The sequence below is a fragment of the Macaca mulatta genome, chromosome 7, assembly GCF_049350105.2.
Source record: "Macaca mulatta isolate MMU2019108-1 chromosome 7, T2T-MMU8v2.0, whole genome shotgun sequence".
NCBI lineage: Eukaryota > Metazoa > Chordata > Mammalia > Primates > Cercopithecidae > Macaca > Macaca mulatta.
Window position 1 is genome coordinate 13,166,293 of NC_133412.1, and position 20,025 is coordinate 13,186,317.

The following is a 20,025-nucleotide window of genomic DNA, read 5'->3' on the forward strand; positions in this document are numbered from 1 at the left end:
GGTACAGAATGTTTGACCTGCACCCCTAAAAATGCCAAGGTAATCAAAACACAAGAGAAGTTGGGGAAACTGTCACAATCTAGAGGAGCCTAAGTAGGCTTTATGACTAAATGTAAGGTCGTCTCCTGGATGGGATTCTAGAGCCATAAAAGAACATTTGGAAAAAGCAAGGATGTCTAAATGAAGAATAGACTTTAGTTATTAATAATGTATTACTATTCATATTAGTTGTGACAAAGTTCTATAGTAATTTGGGTATGAAGTATATGGGAACTCTGTAACATGCTTGCTTTTTTTTTCTGTAGTTCCAAATTATTCTAAGATAAAGTTTATCAGATGTTTTTTAAAAAGTATCCTTTGTGTATGACTGCATATGGGACAGAATAATTTGACCTCAAATCAACAATACAAAATAGCTTACAATAAGCTGCAAGTGTGGGATGTGTAACTGTTGCACTAACATCACCTAACACGTCCAGGGTGAGGGAGAAGGGGTTTCTGAACAGCAGTGCAGAATTTATCATGCTGATCAGACAGGGACAGAGGTGGCCCTGGAAACCAGACCTGCCCAAGGAACCTGCAGAAGTTGGAGGATGCATAGTGTGGCAGGTGGAAAATAGAACCCGGAGAGAGGAAAAGCATCAGGATTGGGGGGGCTCAGCAAGAAATAACTTAGAAGTTTTTTAAGTGAGTAGAAGAGGACATAGAAGCAATAGAAATGTCAACCTGTGGACCATTTTCCATGACTACCTGTTTTCATGTTTCTGAGCCCTTATAAATGCTGCTCCTTCTCCTAGAACACCCTTCTTTTCCCTTTTCATGAACTCTCTTTCTTTCTTTACAATTCAGTTCTGATATTATCTCTTTGGGGAATGGTTCCTAAATCTCCCAGTTAAGCTATGTGCCCCTCCAATGTCTCTCTCTGATTCTCTGAACTTCCTATCTACTAGAGCAACAGCTCTGTTGATCTGAACTATCTGTTCAGGTCTGTTTATCTGTGTGTCTTCTGCACTAATTTGTGAATTCCTTGCTGACATGGACTCTGCCTTTTTTTATTTGAAGCTCAGTGTGCTCCATATGTGGTGCAATGTGCAGTTACAGTAAACACTCTTTGTGCTTGTAGAATAGAGAGACTGGAAAAATGACACAGGACACCCATCTTGGAGCCATTCAAGTATATGACAGGTTATCAACAGAGAAGGACCTAGACTCTAATATTTTGTGATTCAGTACAGACACCATGGGCCATGAGGTAATTCTCGATTAATACCTTGCATTATTCAGATCCTAACACTTGACCTACACACAATCTGCAAACACACAGCCAAAAGCAGATCTTAGGGAATTGAAAGAAACTAATGACACAAAGATAACAAATTGTAGGAAAATAAGACTTCAGGAAAACTTTACGGAGATTCCTCAAGGAATTAAAAGTAGAACTGCCATTACATCCAGGAATCCAACTACTGGGTATCTATCTACCCAAAGGAAAAGAAATAATTTTATCAAAAAGAAACTGTATTCCTATACTCACATGTTTATCACAGCACTGTTCACAATAGCAAAGTCATGGAATCAGCCTGTGTTCATCAACAGTGAGTTGGATAAAGAGAATGTGGTGTGTGTTTGTGTGTGTGTGTGTGTGTGTGTATCTACATACACCATGGAATACTACACATCCATAAAAAGAATGAAATTATGTCATTAGCAGCTACATGGATAAAGCTGGAGGCCATTATCCTAAGTGAAATAACTCAGAAACAGAAAATCAAATACTGCACATTCTTACTTACAAGTGGGAGTCAAACACTGAGTATACATGGACGTAAAGATGGAGACAACAGACAACAGACAACAGACAGTAGGGACTCCAAAAGCAGGGAGGGCAAGAGGTTGGGAAAACTACCTATTGAGTTCTATGCTCACTATGTGGGTGATGGGCCCTCTAGAAGCTCAAGTACCAGCATTTTGCATTATACCCTGCACATACAAACCTGCACATACACCCCTTCCCTTGAATCTATAATTTGTAAAAGGCTTCAGAAGAAAAGATTAAGGAAGTTGGTACTTTGTTTCTTTAGAAGTCTAGAGGAGAAGACAATTTTATAAAAATCTAGGCTAGGCAAGGAATTTCCATCTGTCCTGAAAACAGAAGAGAAAATGAACTCAAGCTTGTCTACATGGAAAAATTATCCATCAGTTACAACTGCTTATCTTTAGGATACATTTAGGGAAGTGGTCATACAACTATATTCAGGATAGATTTGTATCTACTGGGGTTAGTTCTTGCTTAATCCTGTTATGAAGTTAAGTCAGGGAGCTAAATGACTGCTGCAAACTGCTTTGTCCAGCCCTAAGATTCAATGATTCCATTGGTGAGAGTCCATTTCTACTTATAACATCCATCCTGGAGATGTGTGATTCTGAAAGTAAACTTCAAGATAAAGCATTACAGTTTGGATCTTCCCAAATGATCTCCTCTAAGTTGTTCTACACGCTTGAGCCTCTGATGGTCATGAATCACTGCTAATCTCTTAGAAACATATTTCTCCAGATAACACCCGTTCCTCTCAGAATACGAAGAGGAGAGGATTGCATTTCTTTTATGCTTCTGCTGAGAATAAATGTAGACATTTCCTTGAGACAGAAAAAGTTAAGATCACTTGGGGTTGATATCTGGCTCACAAACAAGCAGTTCTTTGTGTATAAACCCAACTGACCCAAAGCAGCATATGGCTTGTACCTTGTGGTAATTGTGTGTTAAGTCAAAACTTCCCATATTTTTCCTTAACTCACATTTGCCAGTCACCACTAAACCGAACAAAATCTATCTCCTTTGACAGCCTGGTAACTTATTCTTTGATGATAATTTATAGCAATCTCTGAAGATATGATACATAATAATGCTAATACTATGAGAATATTTATCCTGGGTGTTATTTAACTAGTTATGAAAGCACTTGAAGTTTTACAACAGCCAAATAAATTCTGTTATTATGCCATTTCAAGGACTGTGAAGTCTGTTCTAAGTAACAGCAGAAGGGGAGCCCCCCTTCGTTTTTCCTGTTTATTTCTGCATTTAAATCTCTTGAAGAAAAAGCAATTCAGACAACATAAAAACAAAAGGCAAGACGAGCACATTCTCATTTCCTTTTGACCTTGTAGTTCTGATATGCAAGTAGCAAATTGTCACTTGAAAAATAAACCTTCACAACTACCAACCCCCCACCTTTTATAAGGAAAAAAAAAAAAAGCCCGAGGCAAACATACTCAACTATTCTAGGAAAAATTTAAAATATGTATGCAGCCATAGGGAATTCCAGTATTTGAGTGGAAATACGCAGTTCCAACTGCAAGCTGCTGTTAGGGTTACTGTGCTCTGACCACTTAGGCTGAAAGTGAAAGAGGCATTAATTAAGTAATAACGATCAAGGTATGGGGCATTTCCTGGGGATTAATGACCAGCTGGGGGAGTTGATAGCCCACAGTGCAGCCAAGGGCCATTAACCCCAGCTGGTCATCAATTCCTGGGCCCTGTGTTATAGTCATTATTGCTATCATAAGCCAAAAATGAAAAGCAAATGGGTCTATGGATTACTTTTATGGATGATGCAGTTTCAATTGGTATCTACAGGGCATTCCTGGAGAATGGATGCTCCGTCCCTGAGCCAATCAGGTGCTTCGACATTCCATTCTACTTAGGCTGCTGCCTGGGAGGAATGGAGGGTGAAGGAGGTAGGCAGCCAACGGTTGAAAAGTTTCAGGTCTCTGTTGACACTTGAGAGCTATTGAAACCATAAAGATCACACGGAGGAAGATTCGGGGAAAGAACAGACAATGTGCTATATAGTTAGGTGGGTGTGTTTTCCTGTGGATGCCCCAGTTTAGTGCCTTTTACTGTGAAGTGGAGAAAAATCATTGGATGGTAATGAGCCTCCTAGAAGACAGAAAGTGCCAATTTGCAGGAGGAGAGAGGGAGATGAAAGGACGGTGTACTCTACTGAAAAAAGAAAAAACATACATTAAAAATAAGGAATACTGAGGGACTGTCAGCCTACAGTGATCAGGTTGGACAGATAGAAATTAATTATATTTGGTTTAAGAAGCTGCTTCTGCAGCCTTGGTCAATTTTAAAAAGCACATTAGAAGATATCTCAAACTGACTTTCCAATTACCATGGATGACAGCAAAGTGCATTGAAACAAAACTCATTTTAAATGGGTAAATGCATTCAATGCTGACTGACAATATTTTCAAAATTCATACATTTCGTCCCTGGTCAAGCTACGATGAAGGAGATTCTGAGGAGAGTTGACCTCTGCTAAAGAAGAATAGTATTAATAGGAGCCCTCCCCCGTCAAATTAATAATCTCAAATGCAGTGGGACAGTGTATATCTATGCACACGTCAGAGGATGCTGGGAGCAAAGAAATATTAAATTGAAAAATGATTTTGTACCAGAATTTTAATTGTAGAAAAAAATTGATAGAAAACAATATCTAAATCCAGCTTTTCCTAGTACTTCACAGTGACTTAGAGATGAGTTTTCTAATAGTGGATTGTAAAAAGTGAAGAAATTGAGCTTCAGGTAGTTATTTTCTACTATAAACAAACCTTTGAAATCAGACTTTTTTGGTGGAAGGAGCTATTTGCAAAACAAAACAAAGTACACTGTGTGTTTGTGTGTATACACACTCTCATAGAGTTAAAGCTGTGTTCAAGACACACTAATCAAAGCCAATGACAAAATAATAAATAGAACTGTATTGTTTCTGTGGCTCAAGGGTGAATGTTAAAGCATATTTTATTAAATACAAATGGCATCACTGGCATAAGTTTTTTGTGGTTGTGTTTTTATCAGCACCATTTAAAAAAAATCTGTGATGACTAAACATTTAAGGGAAGGAAGGTAATTCATTCTGTTGATGGACATTGTCTTAGTTTATCGACTGTTGCTATGAAGGCATGCCTGAGGTTGGGTAATTTATAAAGAAAGAGATTTATTTGGTTCATAGTTTTGCAGACTGTACAAGAAGTATGGCATACACATCTGTGTCTGGTGAGGGCTTCAGGCTGCTTCCACTCATGGTGGAAAGTGAAGCAGAGCCCACAACTGCACAGATCATATGGCAAGAGAAGAAGCAAGAGAGAGAGGGGAGGTGCCACGGTCTTTTTAACAACCAGCTCCAGGGCAACCTCTTGCGGGAACTAATGGAGTAAGAACTTACCAACCTTCTCTCCTCCAGGGACGGCATCAATCTATTCATGAGAGATCTGCACCGATGATCAAAACGCTTTCACCTCTGACACTGGGGATCCAATTTCAACATGAGATTTGGAGGGTCAAACAAACCAAGCTATAGCAGACATCATTTTAAGCTCAAAACATACAGTATAATCTAGATTTGGTTATGTTTCTTTGACTCCTCATTATGCAGAGAAGAATCAGCCTATGGGTGGCAATCCCTGAATGTTTCAACTTCTCCTCAATTCCTCTGGTATTATTCTTAAATGTTTCCTGATCATTAAGATGGATAAGAGAAATTTAAAAAGTAATATGTTTGCATTCTCCACCTACAATCCAGTAGTATGAGTGATGGAAGCAAAACAAATCATGTTGAGTTAATTATTTTTAACTTCATCTTTCATCACTTTCAAAACCTTGTCCGCTCTCAGGGTTTCAGATACACATCCAAGTGGATGACTTCCAAATCTCCATTTTCAGCTCTGATCTCTCACCCAAACTTTCATCTTGAATTTACAATAGGCTTTGAGACCTTTATAACTTATGGTCCTGCCAACTCCTGATATTCAATAGCCCCCAAGCTAGAATCAGCACATTTCCACTCATTTCTCTCCTTTTTCAAAAATCACACTCTGTTTCTGGAATTACATTTTCTGCATTGACTCAGGTTAAAGACCTTGAAACGATCCTTGATTCTGCCTTTACATCAATCTGCATAACTAGATCATCACTGGGTTCTAACATGCTTTCATGTGCAGAGCATGGCACATTTTTCTTCAGGCTTCTTTCTTCATCTTATCCTCACTATCTCCATTGTCACCAGATGAGTGGAATGATGTAAACATGAGGGAGCTGGCTGAGGTGTCCTCTTCAACGTTTCAATCAACCACTTAGACAAAACGTACGAGTCACTATCAAATAGAAGTTAGATAGAAGAAGTCGGAAAAGAATAATAAATAATTTGCTTGATAGAATCAGAAACCACAAAACACAGACTCCCCATTCCCTTGGTTTGTAACCTCTTCATGGTTCTCCATTGCCTTCAGCCTGGAGTCCGTGTTTCTCAGCAGTCTTTGTTTCTCGTCATTATGTTCCATGCTCTCTGTGCTGTCCAACAATTTCTTCATGTGTCCTGCCTTTTCACAGCTTAAAGCTTTCCTCAAGGGGCTCCATCACCTGGAAATAACCTCCTCCTCCATGTCTTCTTGATTCCAAAAAAATTACTACCCATCCTTCAAGGCCTAGCTGGAATGACATATTCTCTCTGTAGCATTCCTGAATGCCCCAATCCTCCAACTAGTGTAAAAATGTGTCTTCCTCTTTGTTCCAAAGACATTTTTTCATAAGCATTCCATCAGAGTGTTTATCATTTTGTGGTTTCTTTTATTTCTTTCTCAGTGTCCTTGAAGTTTGTGTAAGCTGTCGCATGTCAGGGATCTTTATCTGTAAATTCTTAGCACCCAAAGGGAGGAAGTGCACCCAATGGGTGGATCTTAACTCAAAGGTTTGTTGCATTTTGTTAACTGGAGTAAGGGGCCAGCCCTAACTAGGTGAAATTGAACATAAAAAATATCCTCTGTTCAATGATTCAAGCATAGAGTAGGCTATGTGGCTCACCAGCCACATAAATAAAGGTGATCTGGATGGTTTAGTTCAAAGTAATCACTCTGAAAGAATGTAATTTTGGGTGGCACAAATAGGAGCAAATAAGGTATGTAACACATGGAATGTGATAATTCTGTGTCCTTCTGCACTAGTTTGGAAATACTTGCAATATTGTGTCCTATAAAATGTTGAGGACCACATTTTAGAAGGAATCCACACAGAATGGAACATTACATTTTTTTCAAAGCTGAACTACAAGCACCGTGAGAGAAATTTAAAAGAAAGCCCTACGAGGGCACTCAGAAGTAGACAAGAACACTGATTCTGATGATCTCCTTTTGAGTGTCCTCTTGAAACATGTGTGTGTGTTTTTTAAATTCCCTCACTATCCTTGTATTGTAGTTCACCTTTGAAAACATGTTCCATTCCATCTGGTTTTATTTTAAAATGTGGTTCCCCACATTTTACAGGATACAATATTATAGGTATTTTCATACCAGTGCAGGGGAACATGGGACTATCCCCTCGCTTATTCCACACACCTTATTTACTCCTATTGATGACACCTAAAATCAGATTGCCTTGAAATTTCTAAGATCTGAGTGGAATTAACTTAGTTCTAAATGGCTTCAAGGATGAAATTAGCAAGGACATGTGTGAGCTTCAAGGAAGCAGATTTTGCTTCCATAGAGTAATAGTTTCTGATCATCAAAGTAGTACGTAGTTGGCATGGTTCACCTCAAGAGGCAGTGACACTTGGGGTATTCAAGCATAGGTTGGACGTTTACTTGTCAGGAATAGTTTAGATTGGATCAGTTAAATATTCTCATAGAGGTTTTTTTTGTTTTTGTTTTTTTTTGATGGACCCATTGATTACCATCAAGAATTAAAGAAAAATCTTATTTATGTTTTATTATTTTATTGTCCTATAATTATTTGCTGCACATATTTATGTTTTTACCTGCCTGGACTTTGAAGACCTTTGATTTGCAAACTCTGATTTGGAACATCTAATTGCAAGGCTTAAAACTTCACTTCCTCAAATTCTCCTTTCTATCGGCACAGTCCAGTGTCTTAAGATCTATTGTAGTTTTCCAGACCTGTGACATCCTCTTCTTCTCCCCTTCTATGCCTTTAAAGTGATGTCATAAGGCTATTCTACAGGAACTCACCCTTATTTTGAGTACTAAACCATTGTCCAAGGGCGTCACCACTCAACAGCACTTTCCTCTCCCAGTATGGAACTAAAGAATTTGAGGAATAAGACAAAGAAGAAAGACAACATTGAAAGACCTGGCTTAGTATCAAACTAAATCGTGCTTTGTAACTGATGTGCCAAGTCAGACAGGCTTATTTACTTTATCTGAAGCAGTAAGACTTAGGGCATGTAGGTGCAGAGGAGAACTTGAGCTTTCTTTAGTTATGAGTGCTCACAAGGAGAACAGAACAGAACTACACATGCCCAGTTACTCTTTCCAAACCAAACTCTACTTCCCCAGGTGCAGAGTAAATACTGGGGTTACTTTTTTTGATTTTTTATCATAAAAAGGAGACATCAAGAATGGGGCAAATATTTCCCATAAATTAATTTTTATGATATATGTAGGCCTAATTTCTCCCTCTAAATAGAAAGATGTTTGAAAGCAGGCATTTACTGTATTTTTTTCTTTGTATAACCTAAATTACTCAGCACTTAGTATAATACTTAATAAATACTAAATGCCATCACACACTATAAAAACCCATGAATGAGAAGTCTGGAGACTTGAGTTATAGTTGTGGCTCTGTCATTGTGAAATCTTCATATCTTCAGACCTCAGTTTGTCATCTGTGTAACGGGGCAACTGGAAGAGACTCCCGAGAGAGCTGTAGACCTGACCTATCAATATAGCTGAAATAGAATACATGAATAGATTATAGGAATCTATTCTGATGTTAAAGTGGAATCAAGTATAGTTTATCACTGATCTTGCATAACTGATTGCCATAATTGTATTTAATATCAGTGAAAGAGACTGATTATCTACATAAGCATCTTATAATGACATAAATACCTTTCCTGCACAGTTAGTTCCCATGTACAGGTGCCCAGAGCTGCTTCTCAGGCTTCCTTTTCCTGGACAGGGTCATATATTCCATAATTATCTTTTTATATCCTATGTTATCTTTAAAATATTAATGTCCTGATCTTAGCACATTGTGCTAGAGAAGAAGGGCCTGGTAACCTAATTTCACACAAAAGTGAGAGGCTCATGTTAAGGTATTCATTTACAGCAGCATCTTAGGAAAGTGTTACACACTAGGTGGGGAGATATTTTTGACATGGAGTCTTTTTTCCAGCATCTCTCATGCCATATTACATAGGCATCTGTTCAGTCTATGCACACCCATAAAGCCGACTCAGCCTGTGTTTGAGAGGAATGATGATTGTGCACGTGCATGGGGTTGTATCATGCACCATAAAGGCAGGCTGACAGGGAGGTCCACAGCTAGCCGCTCCACATGCAACTGGATTACCCTGTGAAATATCTTGAAGTATATAAATCTGCTTGGATTCCCAAGAGGTGGACTAGATAACTTAGTAGGTATTTTTGTCTGTCTCTATTTCCTGAGATCTTTTCTACAAAAAACATTTTTGGGTCTCACATGTTGGAACAATTATCCAAGAATATTTCATCCCTGAGAAAAATATAACCCTTGAGCTGCTGCCAAAGTCAGTGAGATCTATGGCAGCTTGCCTTCTGCACACAGACCTTGCACATTAACACTTTAAGGACTCCAGCCGAGAGCACGTTTCACTGTCTCCTACAGCTCGCTGATGAATGAGGGAGATTGACTAGGACCTCTAGGAAGCTGACCTAGGGCACCTGAGGAAATTTTATCATCAAGTATATACTAAATGGGCCCTTCTATTTTTAGAGTTGCCATTCACATGCTGTAAACACTATTTCTTTTCACTTAACTGACAACTTGAATAAAACATTTGAAAGTCATTTTTCAAAGACAAAGAATATTGTAACACAGACTACCGGCTGATCTCCTACCCATTTCCTCCACTTCCTGGACACAAAGCCAAACTCCATTTCCCAGCCTCCTTTGCAGCTAGATGAGGTTGTGAAACTCAGTTCTAGCCAATGGAATGTGATCAGAAATGAAATAACCCACTTCTGGACTTCATCTATAAAATCTTCTCCACTTATTACCCTTCATGTTATTTTCCCCTTCCAGTTACCTGGGAGGGAGTCAACTCGCAGGGGAATAGTGGGAGTCACATGTTCAAGATAGTGGGGCATCTGATTAATCTCTTCAATGAGATCTATCCAACTAGAAACTCCCATATTGGACTGTTACGAGAGCAAGAAAAAAGCTTTTGCAATGTTAAACCACTAAACTAGGGAGGCTTAACTATTAAAATTGTTAGCATTGCCTTAACTATACAATTATGTCATTAATTTTCTTTAAAGCCATTGTTTACACTGAATGTTTTTAAATTAGAACAACATGCTATTGTGGCATGTCAAAAGTATGTCTGATGGGAAATTACAGTTTTTGATTTGGGGTTTTTCTTTCTTCTACAGCTGGTTCATAATACCCCAACATTTTCTGATTCTGCCTCACCTCATCTAAGCTACTACTGATGACCATTTGCTGTGTCCTTTTATTCTTTCCTCCTTTGTTTCTTCCTTTTAAAACACATTCTGCTCCCTTTTTAAATTTGACACATTAACTCATTTAAGTAGTATTTGCTGTGTTCCTACTATGTGTCAGACATTTGATGGGTACTGAGTTGATAGTGGTAAATGAAACAGACTTGGCTCTGAGCTCCTCTCAGGTTTTGGTATGGTGTGGGAGACAGATGATAAACAGGAAAAAACAAGAAAAAATCCCACAGATTTATAGTAGGAGATCATGATGAGTACTATGAATGAAATGAATAGGGTCCTGGAATGGACAATAATGACAATGTGCTACAGAGAACTCCTCTTACAAATATTATCATAGCAGGTTATGAGAGGGTGATGTTTCCGTTGTGAACCAGGAAAAGAAGAAAATCGAACCATGGGAAGGATAAGAGAAGAGCATTCCAGATTGTGCAATGGCACTGAGGCAGGAAACTATTTTGCAGGTTTAAAGAATTGGAAGGAGACCACTGTGACTGCAGCTCTATGGATGATGAAGAGAACTGCACATAAAAGATGAAATTAGGGCATAGATGCAGTTGTTCAGGGATTCCAATCTCATGGGAAAAAGTTTCACTTTTAATGGAAATGCAATGAGAAGTCATTGTGATATTTTAAATAGGAAAGTAAAGCCATTCAATTAATGTTTTAAAAATATCCTAGCTTTTGTCTGTAAAATAGATGGTAGAAGCCCAGGGTTGGAAGGATGGTCAGGAAGGAGAGTTTCACATCTGTTTAGGTGCAACATGATGGCAGTTTGGACTGGAGAGGAGGGAGTGGGCATTAAGAAACATGAATGTATTTGTGGGATAATTTTAAATGCCTGTGTGACATCTAAGTTGAGACGTGGAACTGGCAGTTAAATAGATACATAAGTCTGAAGCTCAGAGGAGCAGTCTGTGCTTTAAATATATATTTGGAAGTTGTGTCAGTGTATAGTATTTAAGCCATGGACCAGAGTAAAAGACCAAAGGCCTCTACTTAGGTTCACTGCGCCTTTTGAATTAAAAGAAAAAAAAATTCTTAGGGCAAGAAACGGAGCTAGAGTACCAATCAAACATGGTTATAAGGGGAACAATTTACTAATCAATCCACAGCAATGTGAAATATATTTCAAGCTGATTCTCAGAAAAGGAGATGGGCTCCATCAAGACATTTTTTTCCCCTTTCCATTGCCATCGTAACTAAAAATGAAAAACTTTAAAAAAGAATAGTTGAACTTGAGGTTTAAACATTCATGCTAGTAGATTGCCTGACTTTCCTTACTCTACCCTAGGAACCTTAGTATTTTCATCTCCAGATTACTTAAGTAATTCTGAGAGTTAAGTTTTTAAGACTAACTTTTGGACAAACCTATGTGAACTAAAGGTTGTTCTATGATAATCATTTTGGTTTATCTTTATATCTCAGCTTGTCAGTGACTGATTTTTTGAGTTTATTTTTATGTTTTTGAAGTCTTCATTGAAAGTACAAAAATTCACATAGAAAAGTACACAAATCCCAAGTATACAATTCAAGGAACTTTCCCCAAGTGAACACACCCAAGTAACTAATATTGCAGACCACATGACTGAATTTTACATTGCAACCATGTTCTCTCAGTTCTATATCTTAGTCTCATGTTTTGTTTTTTTCTTTCTCTTTCTTTTAACAGACATTTACTAGAACTACTATTTGCCAGACATTATTCTAAGCACTGGGCTATACCAGTGTACAAGAATAAAAAAAACTGCTACCCTTCTGGTACTCTCTACTAGTCGCAATCAGATTTTTGAATTTTTATCCCTAGTTTTTTCAGAGGCTAGATTGCTCAAGTGACTCCTGGGTCCCCAGTAGCAGGATTTCCACCCACCTAAAGCCTAGTTCTAATTAAGTTTTTAAAGTCTACTTTCAGACCTCCCAGACTTTATCTGCACAGGTCTTGGCATGTATCAGGTCTTCTAGTGTCTGTAGAATGAATGAATATGGGAGTTCTTCATCCATTCCCTAGTAGTCTAATCATCTGTCCTGTACTCATTGAAGAGATAGATTGAATTCTGGACTCCAGTTACCTTCTGGCAATGTACTTGCGATCCCCTTTTCTGTTCTCCTTGAACTAGTATGATTTTAGAATGCTAGACTCATTCCCATGCCTTTGTGCTTTTGTGCAGTGGCCTATGTCCTTCACCTGGCAACTTGTCCAGAACTTCTCCAGTCTGGTCCATCCTACCATCTAATTTTGATGCTCATAGAACTTCTGTCTATGGGAAGGTGTCAGGCCCACTTCACTCAACTCAATCTTTAGCCATCTCAAGGTCCTGCTTCTGCTGACCTCAGTAAGTCTGTTTAATATCCAATAACACTACTATCAAAAGCAATTTCTAATAATGTAGACATGAAGGCATCTTTAGAGTGATTGGATCGCACAATCTCATTTTTAACCTCCTCTCTGCTCTTTGCTCTAAGGGCAGCCATAACGAGAAGGGAAATGGGATTGGATACTTAAGGAAGGAGGTAGGAATCAGGAAGCCACTTAGTGGGAAGCCTGAGCTGAACTTTGCAGGACTTGGTCTATGCAGCGATTGAGTCAGCTCCACCTCCATGCCAGCCAAGAATGGTTCCTGAGTGAGACCTCTTGCCAGGCGATATTCTGCTTAGGTGTGTGGATCCACCTAAGACTTTGCACTAAAGTCCAAGATGGTTGGACTTAGACTCACCTGAGACTCACCCTAGGAAGTGCTCTGAGATAAAGACACCCAGTGGAAGGAGTATGTTTAGCTAAAATGTGAACCAAACCCTCTCCTTTCTCAGGCAATTAAAGAGCTTCATTGCACGCTTGGAGACAGTGTTCACACAGGCGATTCTTCTGCTATTAGAGAAGCAGACTGACTCCATTTTGATCATCCTGCCCTCGTCTGCTTGGCAAGTGCAGTGTGATGTCCATATGCTCTATTGTTCCCGTCAGCAGGCGCTAACGTTTCTTTTGCTGCTGCTCTCACTTCTGTGGGGGATGTTTTTTTAGCCCCCTTTTCAATGTTGCCAACACATACATATATATTTTTAAAACATAGCACTTATTCTGGAGCTGCAGAAGGTGTGAGAGCTGTGTCCCCTAGCCATGGGACTGCATTTTCATTCAAACTCTGCTTCCTGCCTTTAAATGCAGCATAGATTAGTTTTCCAAAGAGGTACAGATCACCAGTAAGTGGCAGTAGCCTGGCTTAAAGACAGGCTGCACTTACACTTCAGAGGCGACTGCCTGGAACTGGGAAAGGGTTGCAGCCAAACGGAATTTATTAGCGGGATCTATAGAATGTGTTTGAAGAGCTACAGTGGTGTGAGCCGGCAGGCACACAGGTTGGCCCACCACCACACAAAGTCAAACAGGCCAACTGCTCAGGGGATTCAGCCTGGCACGCCTTGTCAGCATTTCTTTATTTCTTCCTGCAGAGAAACACAAATGGAACAAATTTTCAGTCCCAGGGACTTAGGCTTCTTATGCATTTTTCCCTTTTCCTTTAGAGCTTCCTTCCACGTTCTCAGCCTCCATTCTCTAGTTTTTCTTCCCCAGATGGTGTTAAGGAAGCAATTGCTTCTTTAGTGGTTCCAGCTGATTCCCTCCCTGCCAGTACCTGGATTTCCTGTGGTGCTGGACTTTTAGCTGGGGAAAATTTTCTCAGTTCTTCAAGTAAGGATTTTAAACTCCATATTCAATGAGAGATCTGTGGAATTTGGCTTCCTTACAAGAACTAATCAATGTAAAGTGTGGGCTATGCTGCACCTGATCCTGAGAAAGCCCTGCAGGAGGGGGAAAGATCATTTATTCTTCTTGGGGATAGGGAACGTTCAAACCGATTTCAGAATGTTGATTTAGTTCTTCCAGATGATCTCTTTGTGGAATGGCTGGCCTAGTAGAGAGCCCCTAAACATCCTTGAAGACAGCACAATACAGTGGGAAGGGGATGGCCTTTGCAGCCAGACACATGTGGACTCAAATGCCAGCCCCATCCTTACTGGCTGCTTGAAGTTGGGAGAGCCTGCCTCAGTTCCTCTCCCAGCAGATGGGGATACAGGCCCAGAGGGGTGGGAAAGGGGTAAGAGAACAATTGGACATTGTAGTGATGGGTCTTCCTATGGGATGACATTTGTAGTTTTTCATACTTTTTAGTTTGTCATGAAGTCTCGCGATTTTGACAGCAGCAGGACAGACTTATAATTTGTTTTCACACAACCAATTTCATGCTAACTCATTTCATGATCTATTTCATTTTTGACAGAAGTCCGAGTTCTCTATCCTTGGACCTTGGACTGAGCTGCTGCTGGGTGGGGCATGTTCTAAACTGTGTATATAGTGGAGATCGGAGGATTTCTCCTTCAGTTCTCACCTCCCCCGCCAACCTCTCAGTCCTCAGCATTAGGATTAAATAAGGCACTGTTTGGAACACACCTGGGAATCAACTGGAACTAGTTGACGTTTAAGTATCTCAATTTCCATCCATAGTCTTATTTTTCAATACCAAACTCTCAAAAGCAGACTAAACTTTCTCATTTCTACAACAGGGAGATTGTAATTATCTGTGGTTATTCTGAAACTGTTTTTGTTAGTGTTGTTGACAGAACATCCGCTTAATTGTAATGAGATTTTTTTTCTCCTCTTTCATAATTTGGGTGAATTTTTTCTGAGTGTGAAGAAGCTCACAACAGTAGTTTAAAAGACAAACACAATGATGTCTGGTCCATTCCTACCAGACTGATCTCTGCCACATGAATATTCAGGGGAGCCCTGAAGAGTCCATTAAAAACAAAGTTGAACTCTACCTGTTTATAGATTACTTCTCTTCGTAATTACACTATGTTTCAGCAACTAATGGGAATGAAACTTCTTAACAAAAACAACTGCCTTTCCATAACATGAATTAAAGGAGAAATCAAGGTCAATTCTGTTTCAAGTAACTGTCTCAAAAGGAAAAAAAAAATGTCTTCATTAATCAAAAGCATCCAGATCTACTTCCCTCTATTAATCCAGGTATATAGAAGCTCCTAACACTTGTAACCAATCTCTGTCTGCTCTAATGGATATTTGGAACCTTTATTGATTTGGGTAAATTTGCTTCTTCTAAGGTCAATAATGATAAATGAGTCATGTTCTGCATGAAGTGACTTGGTACTTTGAATTAAATGATTGTAATTATCTGTAGTTATTCTGTAACTGCTACTGTTACTGCTGTTGACAGAACATCCATGTAATTGTGATGAGAATTTTTTTCTTTGCTCTTTAATAGTTTGGGTGAATTTTATCTGCATGTGAAAAGGCTAATGGTAGTGGCTTAAAAGGCAGACAGGGCAGTGTCAGGCGCCTTCCCTTATGCTTCTGTCATCATGGGCCGTATTCCCACAGAGCTTGCTCTGGGTTGGTGTTGATCACAGCCCAACCTGATGGGCATTGGGAGGAAGGGGTAGCCACGTGCTGCCACTCAATGCCTTTTTAGTGGAAGTAAATCAGGCTCAGAACCCAGAGATGAAACGTTAATCACCCACTGTGTTTCCTAGGCCACTCTAATACGGTATCTGTTTGGAATTCATCGTCAACCCTGTGGTGTTCTCATTGTTTCACTGGTGATGAGAAAATCCTGGCTGCCCACAAGCCCTTGCTGTGCTTCCATCTGCAGCTGCATTTTGAAGTCAGCCTTCTATATACAAAGCCCTGTGTTCTGTCTCCATGATGCAGGGCTCCCAAAATCAAGGCAGGTGCAAATGAGATTGTACTTTCAGCTGGCCTCTGGCACAGATGGATGGATTTGCCCATCAGCGCTTCAGCCTCCAGGTGAGGCCAGTCTCAAGGCAATTTAGCATGGACTTAAAAGGGGGGAGAAGAGCTAGTTTATTTCCTCCAGCTACATGCTTTTCCTCAGAAACCTAGAGCGGAGAGATTTTCATTTTAAGGCAGATCTTTTTTAAAATGTTTTAAGAGAAAGGCAGGAAGTTGGACATAATATATCTTTCCGAGTCTCAGATTTCATTCCAGAAAAATGAAGCTGAAAGAAATTACTTTTTAAGACCTCTGCTTGCTCTAACATAAGTGGGACAATAGGACTTTTATACGGAGGACAAAGAAATTGCCTTTGAATGCATACGTGTATTAGGAGTAGTTTTCATTACAGACCCTCCCCACTAGCATCCAGTAATTCATCGAGAATTACAGTTAGTAGTTTTTGTGCTGCAAAACTGGAGAGAAAGAGATGGAGTCAAACCTTACTGGGATGAGAAAGCAATTTTCTAGACATGAAAAAGAAAAACGCGCTGGGTCAGGTCCCTCCCATACCACTGGATGTGGCACAAGAAATGATGTTATAAATGGCAATTTAGGGCAGACTACTAAGTAGCAGAGCAGGACATGACCTGTGCTTCCAGAAAACAGAAGGGCCAAAGGATAGCAGTTTTCTAAGTGGTGGAGTGGAAGAGGAAGAGTTGGCAAGGAGGAGGAAGGGAAAGAGGAATGAAAGGAGCGGCAGCTTAGAACACATAGAAGAGGCCATTTAATGTTGAGAGTTTTTGCAAGGAGAGTTTCGTAACCTGATTCCAGTTGTACCACTAGATGTGAGTAGAGCAGGAACCCGATGCCACCTTCTAATGACGATACTGCCACACTGCTGTGCCGACTGTGGGACTTGCCTCTGTTCAGGAGGAGCAGCCGTAGGGGGACGGTAGAGCGTTTTGGGCTGGGTACCTCCCTTCCTCCAGGGCATTTCAAAATGAAAAAGCAAACTGAGGTAACTTCAGTCTGTTTGAGCCCAGAACCTCTCATTCCTGCCACATTTTCTCTCTCCTCCCACCTCTCCTAGCCTCTTAAGCATAGAGATTCCCAGGTGAGATCCATTCCCTTGCTTTCTTTTCTCTGTTTGGGGAGTGATTCTTAAGCCACTTTCTATGTTTCTCATTTTCTGCATCAGTCTAAAACCTCAAACTGGGAAATTTTACCTCCATGAGACTAGGATAGTAGGCCATCTCCCTCACCGCGCCCCCCAGCTGATGAAAAAGAAAACCGTCTGAAGTCGCCAGCAAGTGCCTCTGGCTCCCTCAGAAGAGGAAGGCATTTGTGGCCACGTCCCTTGGTCTCACTCCTGCAGGTCATAAGGTAGAAGCCAGAGAGCAGCTGCGCTGGGTCACAGTAAAGAAGCAGTGGGCTCGTAAGGCAGCAAAATGAGAAAAGCCACTGAAAAAAAGATGGCACACCACGACAAGGGCCATGGCACCCTTCTCCATCTTTCACTGAGTAAACGGCTGAAATGCCAACACAGCTGAAAAGCCAGCAAAAATAGATGAACTTGTAGCAGGTGTTAGCACTTGTAGCCATCTAATTTCAGCTTTAACTTCCCAGTCCCCAGAAAATATAGTTTCAGAGACTGGGGAAAGTGAGAGCATTCGTGTTTAAAGTCTGGAATCGGAGGTGTCGGTTAAAGGCCAAAAGCTTTAGCTCTATTAACTCCTCTCTGAATCAAGAGAACGTCAAGAAGAGACTGGATCTAGTACATTTTACAGATAAACCAAGTGGAGGGTCTGGGTCAAATAGTGAATCTGTTTAAGAAAGAATTAGCACTAATAGACTGGTTTTTTTCTTCCTGCATATGAACTGTATCAACTGTAGTCTCAATCCAATATCTGTGTAACATGTGTACAGCTGTATGTAGGGCATTATTTGTCTATGAACAGAATATTACATGCTAGATCCAGTGCCCTTCAGATGAATTGAAATCTGTTAGAGAAGGCAGCAAACACTTGTGTTCCAGCTCAGCCTTTATTATAATTTGAGCGCTGTGCGCCTCACTGAAGAGATTGGGTTTGAGGGAAGCCAGTTCACTTGCTTACCAGGAAGTTTGCTCTTCATCAGCTTTCGTTGGAACAAAGTACTAACAGCCGAGGTGTCGTCTGTGTTGATGTCATGCAAAGATTCCAGCTTGAGGAGTGCAGGAGGAACCGGTCTGCCATGGCCTTGGTAGACATCAAGCTTAATGTCAAACACGGAGGTGAGGCTGAACAGAAAACAGCAACTGCTCAACGTTATTGTCTCCCCGCTTTATTATTTAGAGACACGTAGTAGACAATTGGGACTTGCTGGCTTCTTGGTTTTAACTTTTCTTCCCAATAACTCATGGGGGTCTCTTTGGCCCCCTTCCTTTTCCTTTATCTCCCTCCCTGACCCAGTTCTCTAATCCTAACATAGGAAAGAAAGTAGTATTTTTTACAATTCTCCTAAAGTGAAGGAACAGAAAATGAGATCAGATACTTACAAATGGTAAGTGGAAAAAGTACATGTTGCTGAGTTAGACCCACAGAAAAATAAAGCATTTCTGGTATCAACCCACAGTAGACAGCCACACATATACCCCAAGAAATGCTTAAATTGAGCCTAGTTGGTCCTCTCTGCTCAACAGTAGTTCTGTAGTAAAATGTGTTAATAACAAGACTTCTTTCTTGAAAGGAGGTGTCTTCAGGTATCTTCAGGGACAAGGGGGTGTCAGGAGGGCAGGGCTTGGGGCTCCTGCTGCAACTGCATATCCTAACTGAGCCAAGGGGAGAAGAAGCCTGGGAGACAGGGGAAGGACATTTCATAGCCAGTGTGTAGTAGTCAAACTATAAGAAGCCAGCTGCCCTTCGTCAGTAGGCAACAAAGGAGAGAATAAAAAGCTAGGCAAAGTGGAGAAGCAGCAACTGTAAACAGTGGGGGCCCTGAAACATCTCATGGAAATACTTAAGACATTTTTGTATCTCTGTGTGGTGGTTTGTAACTTCTCATGGAATTTTTTTTTTTAATGAAAACAGTGCACATGTATCTTATGAGCTGTGATGCAGCCTTTGCTATCACCCACAGACAGAGGCCACTCTGTGGAACAGCTTGCTTTTTGATGAAGTCATCAGAAAGCTCTAGTTATACTAATCAAGCCAAAGAAAATGGATCATCTCTACAGCAAATACTTAAAGAAAACTAAATTTGGAAAACATGGGATCCTACATTTCTTATCTGCCACAAACTGCAGTTTCCCTTTAAGGAATTGCAGCATGAGCCGCAATTTATCATTGGTACAATTATCATTCATATTCCTCAGAAATTGTACGTGCCTGGTTGGCTTAGAAAGAAGTACTAGGATCTACAGTGTCCTTCCCTCCTTTCCTGAGCACTGATAAGGAAAGGGGACTGTTAAGAAAAGTTATTCTCAGCAAATTATCAATTGCTGAATCATAAAATTAGAGAAATTGGATGCAGCTTTGGCTTTAGGTCTATTTCTTCTTTCCCACACCAAAATGGAATTTTGAGTGAAAAATTGCAGCATCTCTACCCTGTAATGAAATGTGCAGAAGAAATGAAAAACGCATTACTTTACCCCATGTGTATGTACTACATCATTACACCACTGAGAATGTTTCACTAATGATACAGAACATATGGGGGCTCTTACATAATGAACTACAATGAGGTACATTAAAAATATAGATGAGTTTATATATTTAATTGATAAA

General features: G+C 40.1%; 1 long non-coding RNA gene across 2 annotated transcripts in view; it reads left to right on the forward strand.

The window, feature by feature from the left end:
* Positions 1–20,025, forward strand: part of LOC106999127 (uncharacterized) — a 318,273-nt gene that overhangs the window by 283,299 nt on the left and 14,949 nt on the right. The gene's annotated exons all lie outside the window — the stretch shown is intronic.